Genomic DNA, 22,684 nt, shown 5'->3' on the forward strand with positions numbered 1-22,684 from the left:
GTGAATCCAGATTTTTTTCTGATTACATGGTGTCAGCTTATATAATCTTTTCTTCAGGTCTGTTTACTTGGAGAAAATGTACATGTTCAAATATTTGGACATCTGTTAACAATCGATTCTAGACACGTCACAGGCGCCATATAAATACACGATTAGCCTGTTTGATGGATGCATTTGTCCGTTCTTTTTAAGGATAAAGCGTCCGGTTCTTCTTCACTCCCCAGTATCAGTCACCACAGAGTTTTGCAGCTCACTGTCTCATCGTCATCTTTTATCTGCAGTTGCTAAGTGTGAAATATGCTAAGACACGGCAACGGAGAGCCGTCAAATATTTACTCAGCGAGAATCATCGAAAAAACTTTCATGTGAATCGTGTGTCTTAGAGACATGAGGACAAACGGATCACTGGGTGCTGGTCAGTTAAAGATGATAGAAGAGAAGACACGGCTTTGGTCCAGAGTGTTTAGGAACCAATCAGAGATCAGTAAATGGTGATAAAGAGGAAAACGAAAACATGAGGCAGAGATGGCGTTCAGCAGTCGACCTGTAGACCTGACACTGAGCTAAATTAGACCAGCGTTTACACATCGCTCGCTGCGTCACTTCTCATATGTATTTTTGGAACCACACGTGTTTTCATGATGGGATTTATCTGTCGGTGGCTCCTCCTGACACAGTTACAAAAACGCTTCATCAAACAGCACATCCAGCAGCGTGGGACTGGTTTGAGAAGCTGCAAAATATCTGACATGAGAGAGAGAACTGGGGTTTAAACTCAGAGCGCTGAGACTCATCTTTGCTTTTATCTGGAAACTCCTTCATTACAGTACTTTTGCTTTAAGTACTTCAGATACAAACAAGAACATACATTTATAATAAATACCAAAATTAAGTAAACATTTTTCATTAGCATGTGTCTACAGCAGCCATGAATATAAAAAACATCGTCATCCATCAGCAATATTTACATTTTGCTGTGGCATGGATACAAAACCTATTGTTTTTGTGAACTATAATGAAGTGAGGGCATCAATCAGCAGATATTTATTCTTCCTTTAAAATACAGACGTTTCAGTCTTGAATGTTTGTGGTCTTAAGGATTTGATATTTAAGCAACAATTGCAACTTTTGTGTTTGACAGAAGATCTCTAGTTTAAATATTTTCATCTTTTTTGCATATATTTTGTAAATTCTGATCTTTTAGCTGTGTGCAGGATGAACGTAAACTATTGACTTGTGTTTTCTGCGAGCGTTGATCGTCCTTTTATGATTTTTAAGATTTCCTTATCTTGTTTTTTGATTAACTGCTTTGTCCAGTCCAGCTCCTCTTTAACAACAGAGTACGAACTCCTTTTACTTAAAGAACTTAAATTCTGCTCACAGCACCAGTGTTTGACATTCATCTTCCTCCTTCTCTGCCAGTCATACATTCAAACTTCTCCATTTTACATAAACGGTTGTGACTGTGACCAGTCAGTTTCAGGATGGACATAAATGAGTCTGGACGGTGATGGGACCACGCAGCGTCCTCTCAGACAGGAAATAAAGCTGCCCTGCTTTCCAGACCGGGTGATAAGAAAACAGCGTCCGAGAGGTGTGGGCTAAAAGAGACAATAAGGTTGTTGCAGAAACAATCCCTCTGAGAACTGAAGGTTATCCTGCGGCCTGATCTAATCTTTGGGAGCAGAGAAAGTAAGTGAGTTGCTCCGACAGAGTGTATCTGATAAGAAATCTGATTGAAAACATGAATGAAAATGATTTAAAAAATGAATGGTAATGAAGGATCTTGATGGAATCTCAATGAGCGGAGCTGAAAATGAGTTTTTCAGCCGCAAAGACCGTGTGTGTCTGAGCACCTGTCGGAAAGAAAGGATGAAAAAAAAACTCTCCTCTCCACCTAAATGAATAAATCAATGCCTCCTCACTCAGGTTATATCTGGCTGCTCAGTCAGAGCAGGAGAAAACTAAGATTTAATTCACCCTCCGGACCGCTGACCTGCATCACAGCTAATTTAGAGGACACACAAAGGTCAACCAAAAACCACAGGTATGAGTTCATCACAGATCACAGAAATAACCAAAAACAACAGTCCACCGCGGCCGTATGCTAATGTCTCTGACTTATTGATTTCAACACGGGCTCAGTTTTTCCTCCGTATCAGAGAAAATTAATTAGGGCAGAAAGCAGGAAATTGTCCTCATAGGAGCAACTGCCCTGATTACAGAAATACCTGCGGCCTTTTTTGATATAACCACAGTTGAAAGCGAAGGCGAAGTGAGACTGACAGGAACATACGAAGAACATTCCAGCAGGCTTCATTACAGAGCAGGTGCCTGTGTGGCAGATTTAGGAGCAGGATTGGGTACAAAAGACTCAATCATGAAAGACTTCACATGGATGAGGTGTTCAAGGTGCAACAATTCTGCACCCCCACGTTGTCCTGCTGTAATCCTGGAGAAAAAGGGATTACAAACCACAACACACCTGAGGTCATTAGTGGTTGGTCCACGTTTCATTGTAATTGTCCTGCAGATGTTAAACAAACAGGAGGCGTTTTCACATTTAAACACAGATCGACTCCAGACTTGTGTTCATGCAGACTCTTAATGTGACACATACACGTTGTCATGTGATCAGCACGAGAATCAATGAGAATAGTCATCCTTCTCATATGGAGAACAATGAAAGCAACACATATAGCAGAGATCGAGTTTGAAAAAGAATTGGAGAGAATACGTCAGCGATCAGACAACCACTCGTGGCCTCAGTTCCCCGACAGATCAAATGTTTCATTAAAAATCACAAGGATGAGACCCAGTGGTAAACCTGTCCCCAGGTTTTTATTTTTTATTTATTTTTTTGATAACACAAAGACTTTTCTTTCTCTAGAATTTTTTGACCGTGGTCTAGAAGCCACATTGGTCACCTATAGACTTTGTCACTTCTCTTTGCTACATGTGTTTCTTCACAGGTTCTCACTGAGCGTTAGGTCATCCGTCGCTCATTCTGCTCTGAGCGGAGGTTAACTGTTATTGGCTGAAAACTAAAGCTGGTCTGATGTGGGTCATTAACTCCTCAACCACCTATAAAATAGACTATCTGTGATTTGCAACTGAACCATTCAGTTGGTCAGGTGTTAATGCTTCCCCTGGGAACGCCTCCCTGTCAGGAAGGTCACGGTCCATCAAGGATCAAACTTTACCACACAGCATGGAACGGTGGTTGGTGTGTATAGTAGGTATAATTCAAATGTATGTGAGCCTTCACTGAGCCTTCACTGGGTTGTTACTGTGTCTCAACACTGAGTTATTGATGGTAGGGAATCATTTACCCAAATGGGCGTTAATTAGCAAGATAAGATCACATCAAACTCAAATTAGGCCAGTTACATCAGCCGACCACTGAGTGATGCTAGTGCTGCCAGAGTAGACTGCTGACACAGGAGCAGTGGAGCAGAGATCGGCAGGAGAACTGTATTAAAAGCAATCGTCAAATGTTGTTGGAACTAATGCTAACCGCATTGGCTAACTTTTAGCAGTGCTGTCTGTTAATCATTGTTTATGTTGTGGTAAGTTTTCTTAAAGTTTTAACCTTTTGTTTTTTGATTGATCACAGGGTAGCTGTGGATTGATCACGATTAATTGTGACTGCATTTAATCACGATTAATAACATTCATCCCACTAAATCAACATTCACAAATATGATCAAAACTGTACGTTGACTCAAAATTTAGCTTCATAGAGTTGGTGCATCAGTGTACCCATTTGTTAAAATGTGTTCAAATACTAAATTTGATTATTCTTCATGAATGAATGCATTTACCACATTCATTTTGACAGCCCTTTGTCTTAACTTTTGTGTACACTATTTGCTGCCCTTGATGATTGGGACAATATTCTAAACCTGACTTATTCCCATTAATGTTATTGTTTAACTGTTGTCTTTTCCTACTCTGCAGATCTCAGCTCATTTTCAACAGTCTGATTCCCCAGGTTTGATGAAACATCAACGTTTAATTTTAAACATCTGCAGATCTGTCCATACGCAGAAATGTGAACCAACAGCTGTGATAGACGCAGCACTCACATACAGTACATCCACTGTCCCTGTGACACAGTGCTGTGTATCTATTAATCTGAGCCACCCCAACCTGCAGCCAGTCACCCGTTCAGCAGCCTCCCCACTCTCATCCTTTCGGTTCAAATGGTTCAGATGCTCCGCTGAGATACCGCCATTACTGCGCCTTTGAATCACAGACGCAGCGCGCCTCGTCTTTGTTTTGTCACATTTCACTGTACACACTTGCTTTAAACCAATTCCGCTCAGAAGTGACACTGGCCAAATTTAATTTAACGGTTCCACTCCAGGTGACAGCAGTGACACCCTAGGCCAATTCGAGGATTTGTTTGTTGGATTAAATGAAATCTGGGGCTCATCCGTGTTCCCTGTGCTCGTTGTGCATTACAGCAGAACACGGAGTGTTGAGCCCAGGAAAGGCTAACCTCTGAAACACAAATGGGACTTTTGTGAGGTTTAGTTGATGTTCTGGATTTTTCTATCTACCTCTGGACAGAAGCAGTCATTTGTTAAAGGTGAAAATATGAACCAGTGGCATTGGGCGTCTTGGGCGGGTGAGCTATACCCCAGTACACAAGGATACTATAGGTTTTTAGGTGTATATGGATAAATGTGCATGGTTTATGTTTTCACAGCAACATAAATGCCAGTATCCTGACCACGGCAATTAAACTGTATTTTCATCTCTGTTAGTCTGAGTAAAAGAAAAATCAAAAGTAATATTGTAAAATTGATATTGAGTCCCTTAATCATCTCACAAAAGGGACATTTACAATATGAGTGTTTGCAACTCCTCTGGGAATTAAACCCAGGAGTATTTGCGATCAACACAGTCTGACACAGAAGGTGCCATTTAGTACACGAGAGAAAGAAAGAAAATGAATTATTTGTCAGTGTGACACAGCACAGCACTGCAAACAACGAGACGTGACCACTGCATTTTACCACTCACTGTGTGGGGATGGTGTCATGGTCAGAGTACCTCAGTTGGCAGCTGGTCGACTCGACCCTGAAACTTTGCAGAACTAAGTCCGCTTCCCTAGTCTCCAAGCCACCACTGCTACTGGTCGCAACTCACAGGCTGCCCCACAGGAGGCGCCAGTTTGGAAATGTGGTTCCTCTGGGAATCGAACCCAGGACTCTCTGCTTACCAGGCAGGCATGCTAACCACTAATTGAGAGCCACAAGTTCAACCTAAACCAACAGGTGCAGTACAAAATCCAAGATGTAAAAAAAAAAGAAATTGTCCCTGATAACCAGTTCATGTGCAGAGTCATTCAGCAGAGTGCTGTTTGCCTGCACACCCAGGTCACCTTTATCGACATCCATTGATGTTCTCTTTTAAAACATGATTTTCTGCAGCCGAACTTTCATTGTAAATAACTGTGTCTCCCCTTCAAAGACATTAGAGTTGCTTTACTTTCATCTCTTCTGCAATTAAAAACATCACACTGCACAAATGGGATGACTAATGAGGGATGGGTTTTTTTTACTCAGGCTTTTTGCAGCATATTTGCAAGTTGAAAAGCTTTAACAAGCCTCCTGTCTCCTCCTTTCTTCACCGTGGGTGTCACTTTGCCTGGTTTGTCTTTCTAGTCTGACTTTGACACAGTTGCATATGTAAGAAGAGGCTCAGGTGGAGAGTGTGTCCTTACAACGTGACTTTGTCTGGCACCATGTTACAGATGAGAGCTGAACAAAGTGAGTCCAAGGTCTGTTTCCACATTTCAGAAGCAGGCAATCATCAGCAGCAGATGCAGCACCACTATGTATCTGCAGTATCTCTGACCTAACTAAAAACTACATACAACAAAAAAACAAACAAACATTGGCTTCTACAACTGAACACAGCTGGTAATTGTTGTGTGATTGTAGAGCTTGGTTCAGACTGGAAATCCAATAATGGAGGGGGCTGTGAGCTGCATTATCTGAATGGCCATTAGTGGGCAAATCAGGTGAAATGCATGTAATTCAATGTGAAAATAGACAAATTATGTGAAGCACAAACCAAGAAGTGATGTCATGAAGATCTTCTACTAAGTCACCAGGCTCTGCAGAGGAAAGGTTCATACTTTTGGAGAGGGTAAAAAGACTTTGTCAGTCAGTGGTCAGAAAATTATATCCTTAATTTTACCAAAAATGTATTTTAACGTGACACAAAAGAACTTGGTTGAAATGATTTCCATCTTACCATCAGGGTTAACTCCTCTACGCTGTATGAATATGACACGAACCATGACTTGAACTTTGATTTTAGTCATTCTTAAGGCCTTTCCTTAGTTTCTTGGATAAAGAAATATTAAATTGTTCCTTAACCTTTACATTTTCTTTAACGCTTACTAAATATTGTATTAACTTTCAGTGCCTCACAGTCATTAAAATATGACTACTTGTACATAGTTCAACACGAGGCCTAACTTAACTGCACGCCAATGTGTTCATAGGAAGGACCCCTAACCCCAGGAGTGTCCTGGAGGTCAATAAAACAGCACATGAATAAAGTAGGGATGTGTGTCAGTGGAACTGTTGCACAGAGAGTAGTACTGAGGAAGAGAGTAAATTATGGAGGTGTGCAGGAGAATAGAATTGTCTACAACAACGTCCATTAAATACACAGCAGCACCGTAAACAAACATCTTAGTGGGATATGTGTTGTACTTCATTCATTTTTTATAAGTACATAGTTTTTCTATTACATTTCAGTGGTATTACCATCGTATCTATTGTTGCTGCTGTCCTTGATGCTGGTCCATCGTGTCTCCCACTGACACTTGGACAGCATTAGCCACAACCAGGTTAGAACCAGTGGCCTCTGGAGACGCGAGAGCCACTGGAAAAATAAGTTGCACATTCACTAATTAAAGCCGTTTTTCCTGGTCCACCTCAGTTTACCCGCTCTAAGTGTCCGCCTCCAGTCTGATCTGCATGAGCTGCAGCTGATAACATACAAAGAAAGTAGTTCAGTGAACACAGTGTAACAGAACATACATAAGGCATGAGCTTATCTGCAGCAGCAGATGGGGCTTAATGTGTGCTGGTGTTCTTTTGTTTGTGCGTCCAGTGTAGTCGGCCGTGTTGTGTGTCGTGTTGGGCTCATGTTGTCATGTTCCCTGTCGTCACGTTCTCTTCCTTAATTTATAGGTTGTGTGTTTTATCTACTATCCAAGATCAATTTCAGTTTTCTGTGGTGAGACAACACTTGACCTGTGTTAGTGCTGATCCAGAGTCAGTTGATCTAGAACTGAGAAGCAATGCTGAGCCACTAATGACCCCTGACATTTATTCTACCATGGCGTATAGATCAGTGATGGAGTATCCATTCTGTGGTATCAATATATCTATACTCACGTGAGTTATCAATACTTTATATGCAAACATACAGGAGTGTGTGCTGCAACACCCTCCAGTGATGTAAAATTGAACTGACCCATTCATGTCATGTGACCATGGGCTAAACCAGAGCAGTGACTCCAATCCACTAGACCAGTGTTGCCAAACTTTTTTTCTGGGAGCCATATTTTAAAAGTCACAAACATTTGCCACCCAAGTCAAAAGACATTATTTTAAGTTAAAAAGTTGTTAAATTGCCAGTATTTGTCATGTGTTTTATTGAATTAAAATAAAATACGCAAAGTATCGATATCTGTATCGAACAAAATTGCCACAAAAAAGTAATTGTCTCATATTCTGGTATCACCCAACATTATTACAGATCAAACTATTGACTAATGAGCTTTTATTCAACATCAGTGACACCACAAAGTTGATATTTAAACAGCCCAGTGATGGCCCACGCAACATAAACCAACCGAGCCACAGAAGTGGACCCAGTGTAGTGTTTTTCTACACAACCAGGAGACAGTCAGCTTTGGTTAAAGTTTGTCTAAGACGAAGAACCAGTATCAGGGTAAACATCGCTTACAATGCAACCGTCGAGAACATTTCACTGGCTGTATCCTTGCATGGTTCAGGACACCAGAGCAGAACGGAGACACGGGTAGAACTAGATCATTAAAACTGCTGAGAATCTCATTACTTCCTCACTGCTGTCGCTGCAGGATATTTACCTCTAGTGCTGCATATGTGGAGCAGGCAGCATCACAGAGATCCTCAACCATCTGTCTGTTCACACTGAAGGAGTCTGAATCCAATTGTTTTTTGGCTTTTTTAGCAAAAACAATTACTTGCACTAGTTTTCAACATGTAATGTTGTTTTCCAAATGGAAATGATCAAATCTCTAAGTTTGACCTCCTGTAAGTCAGGCTGTCTGAGTTTGGCTGCTTGTGTTTGTTGTAATTCCATTAAAGGTATTTTTGAATGTTGTACTTCTACCTGTGTTTTCAGATTAAAACAAGTTTCTTAAGACTTCTTATCTTCAAGGAGCACCAGTCCTGTGTCTCATGTATAATCTCTTATACATGAGTTCAAAAAACAACAACAAAGGACAACCCAACTGTACTGCATAAAAATAAAATAAGTAAAAATAAAATAATGCATCATATATTAAAGATGGGTCTTCTAAAATGTTACTCTTTGTGTTTTAAATATCTTTTGGTGTTTTTCAGCCGGTGGATGTATCCTGATGCTTGACCAGCAGTCTGCTGCAGGAAACAGGGCTGATGAGTAATGAGACTGGATCAGTTCCCAGCTTTGAAACCTAGAACAATGAGCGAAAACACTCATAGTTCTAGGGGCAACTGCACACTTAGTGAGAATTCTTCACACGCTGCAGTCTGATCCGAGCATAACAATCAATTAATACAGCCTAAAAGCGGGAATTTTGCAGCAACAGCCCCGATGAGCCAGGATTACCAGGAGTCAAGTCAGAGCAGAAGTCCTTTGTTCCTGATCACAGAAAATGATGCCCTTTGAATTCACTTCTGATTTGTGCCTCTACCAGACTCTGAACCAGGAATAATTCCATGACGCAAGTAGTGACTTGTTGCCAAATAGATTTAAATAAGCTGAAATGAAAATTGATGACAGACGTCTGCTGCTTGTCATGCATGAACACAAAAATACAAATGAGGTTATTATTATTATTATTGTTGGGGGTGTTTATATCAACCTGTCCCTTTCTGTGTCAACAGGTCCATACTTGTGTGTGCTTAAAAAACTAAGACCTCATTTTGTGCGTTGACCTGCTGTTGATCATGAAGCAGCGTTTCTATTTTCCACCCAGACGTCAGTCAATGTGGTTACTATAATCGTTATTCACTGTTGACTTCACATTATTCCTGTTTAGTACAACATATACTGTATGTTGTACAATGTTACTTATCTCATACAATAATGGAATAAATAATTAAGTATTTTTAAGTTCTTTAAATGTAGGTAAATAATTATTAATAATTAATAAGCTTCAAATTAATGTCTAAAGTTTTTTAATTGTCATAATGAGGAATTTTAACTAAAAACAAATTGAAATAGATGAAAGTGTCCAGCTTAGCAGCTGTAGCAAACAACTACACCAGTCGGTAATGGTTTTAGCTCTTAAAAATAAACAAAAAGATACAAATTAAGTTTACAGATTTATTTCTAAAGTGGCTAAACTTTATACGGGGGAAATTCTACCTCGTCGAGCTTTGACTGAAAAGCTTGGTCATTAAATAGGAACATTGAGACCAAGGCAAAAACCTCTAAGTCTTTAACTAGAAAAAACTAAATAAAATAGAATTACATAAATAAACAATTGTTAGACAAATAGCAAAATGGTTCAAACATATCTATGACAGCTAATATTTTGGCCTAATCCTGACAAAACTAAGTCAGAAATATAGCAACCTAGCTAAACACTGCAGGGCACTGTGATGGTGATGTGTTCAAAACTGACTCATATCTGGACCACTTCTGTAGATCATTTGTGTCAGAGGCATAAAGAAGCAGCTTTCAGAAAAAAAAGGAGATACTGTAAATGCATTGTTCCAACCTCTGGATCCATTCCCCAAAGGAGACGAACAGCTTCCTTGACAGTGACCCAATTTACGGATGTGTAAAAGCTGAGAAGTGTCAGAATAAATGTGAGGATGTGGGAACAAGAGTCATATACATATTAAATGAGAGACTCTTGTGATTTTTCCTTTTTTTAGAGCAAACTATCTTTCGACTAACAACACATACTGAAAAAGTAATGTCCTCAGTACAGGCATGTCTCCACGTGTCCTGGTTCTGTGGATGAAGGCTGTGGAGCATCTCAGGACAGATTTCTTCCCTCTACTCCAGATGCAGATGCCGATGGCCTCCAGCTCAGAGAACACTGCAGACATGCTCCTCCGCCCCTGCTCCGAGACTTGTCTGCCTTCCTTCTCCTCCATTCTCAGCTTCATATTTCATATACGTCCTTGTTTTCCTGTTTCTGCCATCTGTCACAGCAACCTCACTTCTACTCTCATTGGAACTGCCTTCCTTTTTATCTTCCCAGTATTTTTGACATCACACTGATGATAACGAGTAATCCGGTCTTTACAAATGTGCCTGAAGGAACCTTCATTATTCCTTAGAGAAGCAATAACTGTGTTAGTGATGTTGGAACAGCAGTTCTTTCTTGTGCTGAAGTGGCTTCTTTCTTTCTGTCTTTCTCTCCCTCCCTTATTCTTTCTTTCCAACAACTGTTCTGGGACAAAGTGCACCTCCATAAAGACAACAAAGGAAGCATCAAATTATCGATTAAATGGTTCTGACAGCAACTGAGTGCTGGTGATGTGGAGAGAAAAAAAAGTGTCACCAGGTTTACTATCAAAAACTAGGAGTGTATCAGCATTTGAAAGTGAAGTGCCTTCATCTCTATTTGAATAGCTGATTGGTTCTGCCTGGTAAAGAAAGACTCACAGGGCTGGATCAAACATCCTGTTTGATTGCGTCATGTACGACTCTGGATTTCTACATCTTCCACTTCTGGGTTCACCTTATATGCCTTCTCCTCTACTTCTACTTCGTCTACAAATAGGTCATAGCAGATCTCACAACTATTTTTCCAAATTTACATTAACTTGTCAGGAAAGTCTTATCAGAGGTGTAGCACATAAAATACCAACAAAAACATCCCGCACCTGCAGGAAAGAACACAGATGCAGCTTGATATGTGATCATTTCATTTTCATCGATGATGTCTTCACTTAAGGCAGTGTTTAAACTCCGTCGGGAGAGTAAAGAGCAGCTCTCTTAATGAAGAGACAGAGCTCTCTCCTTATTATCTCTGCTCATGTGAGGCCAAACCTCTGAAATATTTATTGGACTAGAGATCTTTTTTTCTTCTTCTTCTTCTTCTCTTAACTCATTTTACTTGAGGTCTACTTTAATGAGCTCCACTCAGGTCATTATTAAAGGAAACAATGTTTACTGTAATGAATGCAGTTGAGGTTTGTTAGATTTACTGCTGTGGATTTAAGAAACAGTCAACTTGATCTTTATCAGGTGGTGATTATGATGGACGCTTGTCTTTGCTCGGTATCTTGACCTCCTGTGTAAGTTACAATTTAAGCAATTTAGCCCAATATTTGTATCAATTCATTGCACGTTGAAGAGAAAAAAGTAAACAGTGAACTTATTAAAGCAATTTCTACATGTCTCATCATCAGACGATGTTTTCATTTTTATGTTTTGAATTTTTATATAGTAGTTATAATAGTTTATTTTTACATATCTCTGCATTATGTAGGTAGCGGCATCTGTTTCTTATTCTGCTGTATAGGAAGATCATTAGGTTCATAACATGGTGAATTGCATTAGCTCTGCAGCTAAAGCTCGAGATCATTTATTTCACTCCCACAAACGTCTCGATTCCCTCAGTCTGAAATAGAAAGCAGATGAGAGAAGCCAGTTTACAGAAGTTTCTCCTGAAAACTTGTTATTTACCATAAAAATGTAAATCTTCTGCTTTTGTTGTAAAGGTGTGTTTTTGCAGAAACTAAACTAAACATCTACAACTGTTCCATTGGTGCTGAGAGCTGGTACAGCTGGACTGCACACATACTGTGGCTGCAAAGAACAAGATAAAGCTGTCAAAAAAAAAAAACTAGGCTGAACTAAAAGAAATACTGTTACAAAGAACTCGATATGTTGTGATAAAAAGGCCTCAGGGTGTTTGCCCTGTTGTGTACAGATGTGAATATTTGTGTTCTTGCAACAGCTCAGTTTTATGAATGGACCGCCATTGTTTGTGGTTCAAAATTAAAACTGTTTCATAAAATTACAATTATGGCCTTGAGACAAGTAATTAAAGAGAGAAAAATCATTTTGATTCTAATAAAATGGAAATGACATTGACTTCTGCCGTCAAGGCTGACACAGGTCTTTTATTAACCCAGTCATATCAAAGAATCACTGCCATTCAAGTCTGATTTAAGATCGTCTGATTTCGCACAGTTAAAGGGCTCCAGCACTGAGTCTGTTAACAGTGAAGTTTTGATCTGAATCTTCCTGCCACAAGAACAGATTATACCATTCAACCAACACAATAACTCACCCTTAGTTACCATGTGACAGTGGTGAACCGACAAGGCCACACGCACTTGAATCACATGTATGAGAAAGTTTAGACATTGTTTTTCAAAATGCTGCCTTGTGTCTTCATGTAGTCAGAGAAAGTGCAAAACTGTGATTAGATTTGAGGAGTGGCAGGAAAGAACACAAGGGTGGTGCAAGAGAAAGATAGGAGTGTGATGTCAGGATGGCAGTGCACACAAAATTTAGGGGCTGGAGAGCGTGCTGAGTCTGACTGTTTTCTCTGTTCACCAGAGATTTCCAGTGAGATTATGAAGGTTACTGTGTCTTTGCTGTAAAGAGGACTGACCTGGATAGCTAGGAAGTGTTTCAAATCCAGATACAGGACTGGACCAGATTGAAGAACTAAGGGATAGGCACTAAGACTCCCACCAGCACTTCTGTAGGTCGTAACCTTTTACTTTGGCTGGAGAGAAACAACTTTCCAAGACATGGAATGGACGACCGTGACACAGCTAGGTTTTATCATAGCTGAAAGCATGCATTTCTTGCACACCATAAATAGTGCAGGAAAGCTTAGAATAAAGTTCATGTAATTGATTCTTTAAACTTACATATTCAGCATCAACCTTAAAAAGATAACATGTTACACAAGTTACAGAAGAACATTAAAATATTCAGGAGGCCCACGTGATTTTCTTGATCTCTTGAGTCTACTGACATCATCGTCTCAGAAGACTCTGACTAAACTCCCTACTGTGAGTATGATGGTCTTTATGTGCAGAATGGCTGGGGTTCAGCTTTAGAATAAATGAATAATAGCATAGAGTAGCTTTAAATCCAGGTTAATCCTAATAATTACTGCTCTTCACATCCCAGTACTGTGAAGAGCAGTACTGCACATCTTCAAATTACCACACCCCTGTGAAGAGAGTTCCCTGGAGCTTTTGATGTGGTATTCATGTACCCACAGCTTTGACCACCTCCAGCCCCGACCTCATTCAACACGCTCTTCAATATTGCATGATATCATCTTCATTATTTCTATCGGCTCACACATCCTCGCGCACACACACACTTTTATGTTTGTTCATTATTCATTAGCCTAGCGTGTGACAGATGGTAAATGGCAGCAGTTGTGCCTAAATAAGCCAAAGTTGCTATTGGTGCTAATTATGTTGGATGGAAAATGACAGGGAGTGTACAGGAAGCACCGTTGGGGCCAGGTATCAAATGTTTCGTAGCAGTGGCCTCCTATTATCATATTGGCTCAGGACAATCTTCAATAACATGTTGTCATAGACTGTGTGTTATAGTCTATAAACTACAGCTCACAGATATGAGCACATTCAGCTACGTTGTACATTACCATGATTATTATTATTAGTCAATTCCTAGAAAAAGAGACACGTGAGAAAATGTGTAATAAAAAACATAGAGGTGGTCCTCGACCTACAGTGTTTCACTGTTACGTCGCCACAACCTATATATAAATTCATTAAGTAAGTTGGCTCTGTTTATACTCAATGTATTTCTGTCATTCCAAGTAAAATCTGTATGGATGTATGCAGACACAGGATGTATTATTAAAGAGTCAGCACTGACACATTCCACAGGGAAGCCTGTACTTATGGAAAGGTGTTTCTTCTCTGTTTTTAAAATATTACACTTCACAATTTCCTAAAAACCATACAGCACAAACCCATATCATCATTGTCGCTAAAAGCCTTGGAAGTGGTACAGAAAACCCTACATCTGTAGATGAGATGACCCTCAACATTCTGCTGAAAAGAACTCCAAGGAAATGCAGGCAGGCGTCCTTTGTTTGACACCAACAGCTTCATGTAAAGTAAAGGAGGCAGTGAAGTCGAACACAGACGTCAGAAAGACAAAAAAACATCTATTCATTAATGCTACTTTAATTAAACAGGGATTGAGGACAGGACACTCTTTTTCTATAGGAAGAAAAAATCTAATAATGTCTGTAACGGCTGGTCCATGCTCCCTTCTGCTTCGTCATGTCTTATTTGTCTTCACACTTTTTGTTTTTTTTCTTGGATCAGCTCATCTATCAACTGTGACCAGTGAGGAGCTCGGCATTGTTGTTGATGCCACTAAAGGTACCAAATTAATTTAAAAGTTAAGGTTTTATTTTTCATCCAACCCACACTGAACCAGCCCAACTGTCAGATTTTAAACTTAATTTTTCCCCAAAATTTGCCCACCCCCGGTTTGGACTATTTCTCCCATAACTGACAAACGTGAATACATTTTCTATGGTTCTATGGTTTTCTTGGCCATGGCAGTAAAAGACCTGTACTCCTGTTATTACTCCAGGCCACCTGAGCTTCACCTGATTTCCTCAGACTGATTCGTCTATTTCATGTCCAGTTTATCTGTGTAGTTTCATTTATCGTTTTCCCGACAATGTCACACAGCTGTTGCGCCATCTGTCTGCCTGTAACTGATTCTGTCCTAGTGAAGCACCTTCGCTGCAGCAGTCTGCCTGTTGGTTGTATTTAGGTGACATCTCTTGGGTTTCCTGCCAAGCTGAGAGTCAGAAGGACAAATCTGTCTGAGTGCAAATCACACTGTTAATAAATAAAGTTTGTGTCTGATAAAGTCTCACATAGAAACTGCGCTGGTTGATTACAATGCAAACAAGTGTGTCAGCTTCAGTGACGATGTACTGTACTGTACTGTAGGAAGCAGACACGTCATAAAAGGCAAAGGCATCAAAACATGCAGACTAATTCATTTCATTGATAATAATGCAAAACAAACGGAAATTTTATTTATTATCCTGGAACATTTACACGGCCAAATGAACCGATCGTCAAAAAACAACATTACTTCCACCTCCTTAGTTAAAGCACCATAATGATGTTGTTCAAACTAACTAAAAAAACCCAACTCTATTATTTCTGTCTTGCAGTTTATATGTTTATTTGTAACCTGGCACGGAAATGTTTATATATATATATATATATATATAGACCAGGACCACAGGTTTGGTGGGAATATTGTTATTTGTAATATTCATTCTAGAAAGAAAATGTGACAGATCTACTGTTTTGGCTACATCTTAGCTATATTTGAGCAATGTCTAACTTTTCTTTCTCCTATCATTTAGCTTTTTATCCTGAACTAGCAGTATTTCTAAAGGAATGTTCAGCTATCACTAATCAAACTAATAATTGGAATTCTTCTATGCATTGTAGTCTAATGTGTCCTTATGTAATATTTTCAGCAGATGCAATATTCACATGAACAGCAGGGGCCACACATTCCTGCATGTGTGGCCCCTGCTGTAACAATGTCATCATCATGATGGCAATGCTTCCTTTTTTTCTTCTTCTTTTTTTTTTTTTATAAAATGCAAATTGTTGTTGTTCAGTAGGATCTGGATTCTGTGTTTGTTTCCCTCACTGGAATACATTCAAAAACATGCATACAGCACAGCACACTTATATCATATTTGCCTGTGTATTTGAATATGTAGAAGACACGTGGGGCCTAATTATAACGTCCCTGACCGGTGTAGTGTCGTAGCCTTCTGCAGTCAAACTAATGTTGTCCTCACATCATTGTTATTCTCAGTCCCCTGGCAAAAGCCTGCTACACTTTCCTGCTGCAAAGCTTCTGCACCAGCAGGTACTTCATTTCCAATTCCCCTCTGTTTTAATGCTCCTTTAGAGAAACCACTGAGAGACGAGAAAAACACAATAAAAGGATTTTTCCTCAACCCTTTTCTTCCTTAATCTGCTCAGATCTACACATTCTAACACTTCTCAAGTTTTTCCAGCATCACCACAACGGGTGTAGTCTCTAAAGTCCCTGCTCCATACGATTCAGGTCACGGAGTGAGGAATTAGTTTGATTAAACCTGGATTCTTCACTTAGACTTAAACATGGAGAGATAAAGGAGGGCAACGCTCACAGACCTCTTTAACAAAGAGCTGTTAATGCCAACAAAGTGACAGATTTACCAGAGTGGAAAGGACGAGATGGAAATCATACTGAGTGGATGTGATTAAAGCAAACTGAGAAGGGGAGTGAGGGAAGATCTACTGCCCCCATCTGGTTGAGGTAAGACTGACAGACAGATAAACAGATGGATAGATGCATAGATGGATGGAGGATGGAGGATGGATGATAGATAGATAGATAGATAGATAGTTAGATAGATAGATAGATAGATAGATAGACAGACAGATAGATAGATAGATAGATAGATAGACAGACAGATAGATAGATAGATAGATAGATAGATAGACAGACAGATAGATAGATAGATAGATAGATAGTTAGATAGATAGATAGATAGATAGATAAATAGATAGATAGATATTCATTATTTTTATTACCAATACACATACACTGTGGTGGTCTAGAAAAAAAAAACAGATTCATTGATCAGCTTCATATTTTTCTGTGAATTTCCTTATTCATTCTCGTGTATACTGAACACAAATTATCCAGATACATATTGACTGGTGTAGATGCATTATAGATCTTGTGTGAAGCCTGTAAAAATGTATTGACTTTCAGCTTACGGTATATAATATTAGTATATTATATTAACTGATTAAAATACTGAAGAATCACTTCTGCTTCTGTTGACAGGTGTCTAACACTCTACTCTAACCCACTACTCTCCATCTACTCTTTTTTTGTGCTTTCATCGACACCAATCTCTTCCAAATGGACCGCTTCCTCTCCAACTACTGAAATCCCTCCAGTCCCTGCCTTGATAAAGTTACCACTTCATCTCTGTCTGATTCCTGCACATGAATCCCACTCCTCTCACCCATAATGAACAAAGACCAGAGGGACAAAGTGGCGCTGGGTCACTTTTCAGCCAAAGTTTCCCTGTGAAGAATTTTCTGTTTAAATGTCAATTTATCTAGTTTCTGTTGCAGTCAGTTCAGTTCAGTGCTGCAGCAGCAGCAGGTAGATACCTGTTTCTCCAGAGATTCCTAATTTACCCACAATTCCTTCTCCCACCTGTAAGACCCTGAGTCAGCCCGTGAGTCACGTTGAGTCCAAAGGATTTATTTAGTCTCTGATCAGAAGCTGCTTTTTGATCAGTGAAAACCTGTCTGTGGTTCTACCTTCTTCCCTTTCACATGTCTCATCTCATTACACTCTATATCTACTACACGGTGACCACGCTTTTTTGGCTCAGGAGCCACTATTCAGATGAACAGACTAAAGTTAAATATATACCTACTCATACTGTATAGGAAAGTGAACTACTTGTCATTGTGACACAGCTCACCACTGCACACAACCAAATGTGACCTCTGCTTTAACCCATCACCAAACCTTCTGGGCCCAGGTCCACTTCCTTAACCACTAAGCCACCACTGCCCCCTAACATACTTTATAGACATGTTATATGTTGAGGTACAGATTAAATGCATGTACCTCTATGGTAGAATATGATTCAGTTTTAAAGTACTTATATGGCCACTACTACAGTACATACTATAGAATTATATTATTATATTTCTTCATCATTTTTATTTGCTTATACCAGTATTTCCTTTGGTGACACCTCTGGCGTATTACGTCTTTCAGTAACTAGTAAATATGTTGAACTGTTTTCCTCACATCAGCTGCTCTGTGCTATAGAAAGGAACTCTTTCTGTGTTTGACCATTTTCCCTGTCAGATGAAACCAGGAGCTGTTCACTCTGGTAAATAGAAACGCTCCAGTTTGTCTGCAGTGATACAGGAATGTGTCGGCCAGTGAAACAGAGCAGCACTGCTGTGTTTTAAAAAAAAGCCTCTGTACATGGTTAAACCTCAGCGGTGCAAAGGAAAAGATGCATCAGACTCTGTTTAACATTGTGTTAGAACACGGTAGTAAAGGCATCATCATCATTAATTTAGCCCCAACATCGCTGCCAGACAAATCCCAGCTACTCATGATTTAATCACGTTTGCTAAAGATGCACAATAAAAAACTCTTTCTCACGCAGTAACATGATTACACAGAAAAGCACAGGGAAAAAAACACACATGGAGAGAGAAAAAAAAAATTCTTAATGAGGAAATGAATGATTCTGTCTTCTGCTTTATCCTCATCTGAATTAAACTCCAATATGAATCACAGATATTAGCCTTCTGCTGCTAGGAAACATCTCTGTGAGCTGATATTTGGAGATCATTGCAGTTCTGCAATAAAACCTCACAGTCGTTAGACTGTGAAGAGGTTTTTCTTTCTCAGTATAAGTAAAGCAATACAAGAAGAAATGTAACTTTGTTTGTTTGCTGTAACACAGCAAACAAACAAGAATGTACGTTTAATGATGTAAAAAATATTAAAGATTGATCAAAATGCAGAGGCAGTATTTACTGGCCGGCAAAAGTTGCTGAAATATCAGCTTTTATATTGGAAATCAGACTGATAGGAGGTCATAGACACATTTTGCAATTGTCCAATGCTGTTAAAACACAGAATATTTTCCTGATAATATACAAAAATATAGTTTTAAATATAGTGCTGTTTACTGCAAAGAAGTGTCACACTTCATGGTCAAAACCCAACCACCCAACAGTTACTAAGTGGAAAAAGAGAAAATTTAAGTTAAAATTAGCCAAAATGTAGGTCATCGAAGCCGGGGAAATAGGTTGAACTCAGCCTCGACAAAGTTTGAAGGAAGACAAAAGAATGCTTTATTTTTAATAAATAGAAAATTTTTCCAAAATGTATTTTAAAACGGAGAAAGCCACTATTCAAACCAGTTGTAAAAAAACAAAACAAATGAATGCAGTACCATTTCAGTCCAGCAGGTGCTGGTTATAAAAAGAAAAACTAAAATAAATATAACTTTGATACCGACCTCTCTGGAAAAATAAATGCTCAGTTTGGTGCCGTTTATTTTTGTTGTTATTCTCCAGCAGGGTCTTAGAACTGAAATCCCACCAAAAAGGTGAGACATTCTGTCCCCAGGAAAGCAATTGTTCCAATCAGAGTGGCAGAGAGGGAAAACAAGGTGCATGTCCATAAACACGTTCTCACACTGACAGTCCATCGACCCCTAAACTCAGCAGCTGTTTTCTGATTTCTCCTGAAGGCAGCATTGTTTGGTGCAGGTGGGGGGTGGGGGGTGTTAGACTGGAATGCTGGTATAATCACTGTCTTTCTAGGAAATGTATTTAGCAGCTCAACCAATGCCTCTGGGTAAAGTCAACTTAAAACAAGTATTTGACTTGTCTTTTCAAACAGCACAACATCGTCAATAAAAAAATAATGCAAATACGTATGAATTTTTAAAGTTATTGTTAAAGAGGCAGTTTTTTTTTGTACAAGTAGAGAAATGAAGACAGTGTGGTAACAGTGTTCTTTACAGGGATGAACCAGCCTGACTTTGTCTGGCTTTTATAAAGGTGTATCCACAGCCAGACAAAAGCAGCAGAGACAGAGGAAGGCTCTTATTTGTTCTGCTAGAGACCGTCCTTGTACTACAAGAGGACGTGAGACTTTGTGTCAAATTTAATCCGCACTCCTTTACGAAGCTAAAAGGGAAGCATGTGATGTGTCAAAGCTGGTTCTCTGTCACGAACACGGTGCATACTGTGACCTGGCTGCTCACAGACAGACGAGTCACCACTAGAACTGGTCTAAAAATAACCATTTTCACTGTGGAGCAGAGAAAATAATCAGAATGTCTTTGCTTTTTGTTTTAAGAATTTAGTTTTGACTCCAACTGTAAATGTGTTCACAGTAGAAACCCTGACAGAGACCAGGAAAAAGTTGTTGTTCTTTTTTTACTGTCCTTTCAGTGTCTTCTTGTCTCTGATACACTCCCGCTAATAAAAACCCTGATCCTGGGAACCACAGAATGATGCAGACTAAAGTATACAGAGTGACTACAGAACATTTTCCAAATATAGACAGAAATAATGTCATCTAGTTTCAAAGCAGGCAGATGAAGGTGACCTACACTACACTCTCATAACAGCTCTTTTTGCTACGGCTGCACCGACCTCAGGGCCTATTGTAAGGCAGTAAAAAGGGGTCAGAGAACAATCAGAGCAGACCGCTGCTACGACAACGCTGACGGGAATTAGCTGTCTCTGCCAGACGAGTGAAAAATACTGTTTTAAAGAGGATGAGAAAGGTCGTAAAAAGTAAAGACGCAGCAGACGTCATTAAACTGACGCGTCAGAAGTTTGACAACTTTAATTCATGAGGTGATTATAATTTACTACTTCAACCTCTTGCAGAGCGAGGTCAGGTCAGCTGCGACTCGTTGTTCCTGACGGTTCGCTCCCGCTCAGTGCGTGTCACATAAGGCAACTGCTGTGTTATGTTCACCTGTGTTTACTTAGGACTGACTCGTCAGTCGAGCTGAGATGATGCAGCGGAACATGTCGTGGCGAGTTAAATCTTTCAACACCGCCGTGATGGAGGTGAGCAATAAAAAAGAAAAATCACATTGTCACCATAGCTGGTGCAGCACGTGCAACGTGCTGAGCTGATTATGGTTCCCATCTCATCAGACTGTGTCAGAAGAGCATGTTGTTATACCTGCTGTAGACCCACGCCCAGCTGGAGCGTCCACAGTGTCTCCATATGAGTAGACGCTATGTAATAAACGGACAACCTGCAGGCTGTGGTTGCAGAATGTAGTCCTAGTAAATCACTCAGTTTGTATATAAATCTATTGAATGTGAGACCTATCCTCTGCAAATCAGAATTATTGACGACTGACAAACACTAACTCAATCAGTGGAAGTGCCACACCTCTAATCATTCAATCTCCATCTGCGTGATTCAGATAACATCCTGTACTTATGCACGTTCAGTCCCTCCTCTTTCTCTGCAGCAGCTGTGACAATGCCATCACAGAAAGCTGAATCTCCAGTATACTGTACATGACCTTGCTGTTCAGAAGACGAAGAGGCAGAAAGACAAGGGCTCTGAGGAGAAATAGAAGGGTGAAAATATAGACTTCATGTTTTTTTTCTATTCTTCTTTTGTAATATAATGGCTCTTCTGTTTACAAGGAGAAATCGTTGGAAACACAGGGGCTGGGGCTCAGCCCTCCTCAGCAGTAAGCGGCAGTGGCAGCAGCACCAACATCTGTGACCCCGGACACATCTGAGGATATGGGTCACCATTAAGGCTGGATAAGGCCACACCTAATGCTGTATAAGGGAAGTAGTGTATGCACGTGCTGGTTCTGCCAGTTCTTTGTGGTTTGAACATACACACTTAAACACACACACACACACACACACACACACATACCTATCAATCCTATAATAATCCTGAATTTGCAGTAGAATAAAAACATTAACATCTCAGTGAGAGCTCTCTCCAGCTGAAAAAAAAACACCCAGAGAACACTTTGCCGTTGTTAACTTTTTTTGGTCTTTTTTTTAAAAGCTATAGCAAATCATACAGCACTATTAAACATCAAAGACACAAACTACAGAACTGAAAAATCCTCTCTAATTGGCGGAGCTCACTGTTACCATGGAAATGTACTTACAACTGTGGGAAATGTGTGCTACTGTACAACTACCAGACTGAGATGAACCTGTGAGTTCAACATGGTTTCTGTGTCCGTGCACAGACTCTGCAGCTGCTGTTTGATTGAACCTGACGATGACCTGTTAATTACAAGCTGAAGCGACAAACGTTCTCCCTGTGTTGATGTTCTCCCCTTGTTGTGGAGTAAAGAACAGTATGAAACCAAACCTTTACCTGAGCCTCTGTTAAAGCACAACTTATATTTAACTAATTACCTTCATTTAATTAGAATTAGGGTGTAATTTGTGGTATAGAGTTCTCATTAAGAGACAAGGATGGTTGTAATTTACTGCACAAAATTATAAAATTTTAGGAGGAGAAGGAGTAGAAACCCCAGATCCATAATTTCAAAGTTAATTAAATATTGAAAATCATTATTTAAGTTATTTTAAAATGACATGTCAGGAATGAGTGATTGTAAGTTGTCCTAAGTTGACACTTGTACTTTTCCTCAGAGCTCCATTATTCAGTCTCACTGCCCTGCATTAGCTCCAGTCAATACCTATTTAAATTAATTGTGCAGCAGAAAACAGAAAAACAAATAACTGACCAGCCATCGACTTGTAGCACTCAGCTCGACCTTGGTGCTGATGGGAATTCAGGCTTTCTTTAG

At 39.7% G+C, this 22,684-nt stretch overlaps 1 protein-coding gene across 1 annotated transcript in view; it reads right to left on the reverse strand.

Moving 5' to 3' along the window:
• plch2a (phospholipase C, eta 2a) overlaps nt 1–22,684 on the reverse strand; it is a 135,843-nt gene that overhangs the window by 100,326 nt on the left and 12,833 nt on the right. The window lies entirely within an intron of this gene.

This window comes from Cynoglossus semilaevis, chromosome 10 (assembly GCF_000523025.1).
Source record: "Cynoglossus semilaevis isolate Cse_v1.0 chromosome 10, Cse_v1.0, whole genome shotgun sequence".
Classification (NCBI taxonomy): domain Eukaryota; kingdom Metazoa; phylum Chordata; class Actinopteri; order Pleuronectiformes; family Cynoglossidae; genus Cynoglossus; species Cynoglossus semilaevis.